This window comes from Hipposideros armiger, unplaced genomic scaffold, assembly GCF_001890085.2.
Source record: "Hipposideros armiger isolate ML-2016 unplaced genomic scaffold, ASM189008v1 scaffold_1700, whole genome shotgun sequence".
Classification (NCBI taxonomy): Eukaryota; Metazoa; Chordata; class Mammalia; order Chiroptera; family Hipposideridae; genus Hipposideros; species Hipposideros armiger.
Window position 1 is genome coordinate 15051 of NW_017733050.1, and position 4545 is coordinate 19595.

General features: G+C 48.2%; 2 non-coding genes across 2 annotated transcripts; both read right to left on the reverse strand.

The window, feature by feature from the left end:
• Nucleotides 1–157: 157 nt before the first annotated feature.
• TRNAE-CUC (transfer RNA glutamic acid (anticodon CUC)) lies at nt 158–229 on the reverse strand. The gene has a single exon. It is a non-coding gene; the product is annotated as a tRNA-Glu (tRNA).
• A 1115-nt stretch (nt 230–1344) lies between these two features.
• Nucleotides 1345–1417, reverse strand: TRNAV-AAC (transfer RNA valine (anticodon AAC)). The gene has a single exon. It is a non-coding gene; the product is annotated as a tRNA-Val (tRNA).
• Nucleotides 1418–4545: the final 3128 nt, after the last annotated feature.

Consider the following 4545-nt stretch of genomic DNA (forward strand, 5'->3'; position numbering starts at 1 on the left):
CCTGTGTTTGCTTGGAGTTAGACTGGAGGCACTTGGTGAAGGCCAAGAAAAGACATCCCCTTTCGCCTCTCTCAGCCTGGGCGATGATGCCTGGAACCCTTGTTGGACCTCGCCCCACCAGCGCTTAGATAGTCGTAGAGAAAGGTCCTAAAATGGATTCCCTGACCGGGAATCGAACCCGGGCCGCGGCGGTGAGAGCGCCGAATCCTAACCACTAGACCACCAGGGAGCCACGGGGAAACGGTCTTACTTAGTACCCCTAGAATCTAGAGGTTCTCAACTTGTGGGGTCGCGACCCGTTTGGGGGTCGAACGACCTTTTCACAGGGGTCGCCTAAGATCATCAGAAAACAAAAATATTTACGTTACGATTCATAACAGTAGCAAAATTACAGTTATAGAGTAGCAACGAAAATAATTTTATGGTCGGGGGTCACCACAACATGAGGAACTGTAGTAAGGGGTCGCGGCATTAGGAAGGTTGAGAACCGCTTCTAGGCTAGATGAAAATGTTGAAAGCTTTCTGAGACACAGCAGCAGTGGATGCGGATCCCACCTGCGAAGGGCTGAATGCTGCTGTGCAAGGCTCCCAGCCTTTGTCCGGCTGCTCATCACCCTTCATCTCTCCCAGTCCCGGAGGATGCTTAGGGCTCTGAGGCCTGGCTACAAGGTAACTGGCCTGGGTTGCGTTCTAGTCTAGCTTTAGCACTGTGTGCGGCCTCGGTTTCCTTGTGAGTAGGGCGGGGACTTGGCTCTTCGCGGGGCGGAGGGACGAGGGGGGTCAGCGGAGTCCGTCTACTTCCTGATCTCTGCGCTGGCTCAAGGGGCTCCCCTGATGACTGCAAGTGTACGGGCTCCCTTTTTCATGTCCGGACCAGCTCAGGTAGGGGAGCATGAAACTTCGTCTGTGTCTTTGGCTCAAGCCCCAGATGGGGACTTCGGCTGGTTTTCTTTTATGCTAGCACGCAAATCAACCTGTTCCGCAAGCTAGCTGGGCTGGAGGAGAGCCAAGTGCACTTCACCGGGAAGAACTTGTTGGTTTTCAGAGGCATAATGCCAGGCAGCATGTAGAGATTTGGGCGCTAGATGAGAAGGTTAGTGGAGTTCTTGATCTGAGGGTACCTGAAGTGTGCCTAGTTGGACTAAGAGGTTGTGGACTGCGCTCCAATGTCACTTAGAGGAGACCAAAGAGGCCTGGTTCGTCGCGGTCTTTCAGGTGAGGACTGAACTCCAGCCATGTGTCTTGTGACTGGAAAAAGCAGCTGAGTCGGCTTCCAAAGCTTACCCCTTTACCTTCCTTTTTGGTTGTAAAACGTGAATGTAACTTGCAAGAAAAGAAAACTCCTGTTTCCGCCCGGTTTCGAACCGGGGACCTTTCGCGTGTTAGGCGAACGTGATAACCACTACACTACGGAAACTTGGCCGGAAAAGAAAAGCAACGACATCCACATAAAACCGTAAGACCTGCTACAACTCTTCTAGCTACCAGTTTTTCCAACTGAAAAACGCCCCGGGAAGCACCGGTGATTCCTTAGACCGGGAGACTGCGGCTCCCGAGAGACCCCGGCTTGGAGTTCCACGTCTACCCACGAAGCGAGGAGCCTGCCTCCACCCCCCCGCCCCCCAAATTGACTTCCAAATCCAACATCGAACGCGGGTTACCATTCCTGAACTCAGCACCGGGCTGCACGAGTACCCCCCGCTGATGCCTCGGGTGCCGGCAGCCGCAGGAGCCCGCAGGTTCGCAGCGTGGGAGTCCTACGCGCACCCGCGCCGCCCAGCGGTAGGGACACCGCTCCTCCCGGGATGCGGACCCGCGCCGCTGGGGNTTATCATTTTTGTCACGATGGGACATTTTTCTGCCATGGTTTCTTCAAAAATTGTCTCTTCTCCCCCAGTCTTTTCAGGGACTTCATTTACTGGTATATTAGGCCTTCTAATGTTGTCCCACCATTCACTGATGCTATGTTTATTTTGGAAAAAAAAACCAAAAAACTTTTTCTTTTTGTTTAGGATTGTGAGTTTCATTTTGGATATTTCCAGTTGTTCATGGCTTATGTTCTCTGTTTTTCCCCTGAAATTTCTAATCTGCGGTTAATTTCTCCTGGTGAATTTATTATCTCGGAGGTTATTGTTTTGTCTCTAAAGTTTGATTCCACATTTTTAATGAATCTTTGGACATATGAGACAGACATAATAACTGTATTAAAGTCACCTCTGCTAATTTTAACATTGTGCCAGTTAAGGCTCAGTTTCACTTGACAGATTATTCTCCTTATTGTGGGTCATGTTTTCCTGCCTCTTTGCCTGCCTTGCATTATTTGATTGGATGCCAGATCTTGTCATAGTCTATCTTCTTGGGTACTAGCTATTTTGGTAGTACTATAACTCTTCTGGAGTTTTGTTCTGGAGTACAGTTAAGTGCCTTGTCAACAGTTTGATTCTCTGGAAGCTTGCTTTTATGAATTTTGAAGTAGGTCAGTCTCGGGGTGATTATTCCCACAGCTGAGGCAAGACTTTCCTGAATGTTGTTCCCAATGGCCCATGAATTATGGGTAGTCCAGTCTGGCTGGTAGGAATAAGTATGATTTCCTGTCCTGTGGGAGCACCAGGCACTGAATCTTCTGATCTTTACAGAAGTTTCTTCCCTTGGCCTCAGGCAGTTTCTTCACAAGCATGTCCTCATCAGTTCTCTGCTGAATACCTGAAGGAGACTTTCCATATGCCTGCATTCTCTCTGTGTCCATCTCTCTCATCACTGGATCTTTGCCCCATGAACTCCAGCTGTCTTGCTCTCCATGGACATTCAGCTTCACCTCTACTGTCCAAGGAATTGGGTCTCAAGCCCCATCCTCATTTTCACCCTGGAAACTCTTTGAAAGCAGCAAGCTGGGCCAAAAGTGGGGCTCACCGTGTTTGTTTCTCACCTCAGGATTGTTTCCTTTGTTGTCTGATTTCCAGTGTTTGGGAAACCAATCTTTCATGTATTTTTATTTTTCTTTCCTTTTAGGGCAGGGGAGAGGGAAGGGTGAGAGTTCAGGCAGGAAGGTAAACCCGATTTCTGTCACTCCATTTTTGCCAGGAGCTGCAGGCATCTCTTTATATGTTCTTAGTTTGACTTCAATAGAAGCTGTGCCAATTTATATTCCCTTGTATTTGTCCAATTCGGTGAAAGAGCCATTTTCTTTATGCTCTTACCAGTGTGACAAACTTTCTGTACATCTACCTGATACGATAACAAGAGGAGTGGTGCCCTCCTGACTCAACTAAGCCCTCTTGAGGTTAAAAAAAGACAATGTGGACATTACCCATAGATACCTTATCTCATATGTTTGTCAGCTAAACTTCCAAATGTTTAGAAAGTCTCCTAATAATTGTAATTGTTTTCAGTGGAGATCTACTTAGTCAGGTCCAGAGAAGGCTGGCCAGAATAACCCAGAATTCTGCAGCTAATGGATTAGAGGAGAATGTACAAGCTGGTCCCAGACATTTGTTTCTTTCCCCTTTCCTTTTTAAACTGTGATTTTTCCTTTATTGGATGCACACAATCTACTGACTGGTCTTTCTCCTACCCAAGGGTGCGTCAAGGTGCTGATGACTGTCTCTATATGATTTCTTGACAGTGTTTGGCTGGTTCTGCAAAAAGTATCCCATTTGAGACAAATCATTGGAACCAACAGAATCCTGCACCTGGCAATGCATCTTGTGCAGACCTGGCTCTTGAGTTATTGGCTCACCTTCCCAGTTGCCTTACAGCTACGTCCTCTACCACCTTCCTCACACCGACCCTGACCTAATGAGGTCGTTAGGGAGTGTCTCAGAATGCTGAGACCCGGTGAGATGATATTGGTCATCTCCCTTATCTTTATGGTCACGGTACAGCCACGCCATCCTGGGGGTTGTGTGTGAGTGTATGAAGACACAGTACGTGTTGGAATACAATGGGATAGGTTAATGGAAAACAGCCACAAGGCACGAAGCACACGGACTTTAGAATAAACCAGTTTCACTTCCTTGAAAAGTTTCTCAATAAAAGCTATGCGTTGGCCCGATTCGGGGCTCAGTCCTAGACAGGCTGCAGCCTCTTGGGCCCGCTTTAACTCTATACTTGACTCTTGTGTTTCTTTAGCCCTTCGCCGCCCCTCTGGCTCTTTACTGCCCTTGCCACGCGGGATGCGATACTTCCCTTGATTCTTCTGTTGAATGTCATGAGCAAAAATGAGCTCTTTGGGTTTTACACATTGAATCTGGTTCTTGGACATCTCTCTCTCTCTCTCTCTCTCTCTCTCTCTCTCTCTCTCTCTCTCTCTCTCTCTCTCTCCTGTATGTCTGTCTCTGTTCCTCATACTCTAGGCTGCCTCCAATCTTACCCACTTTATTCTCCTCCTCTTCAGCTTTCTAGGACCTTGCATTAGAAAGCCTTCAATCACTGAGCACCTATTGAGCACTTAGTAGGTGCCAGGCCCTGCTCTGGGAGAGATGATGCATCATGAGCAAACCCAAGGTCCCTGCCCTGTGGAACCCACATCTGGAGGCCTCAAAGTGG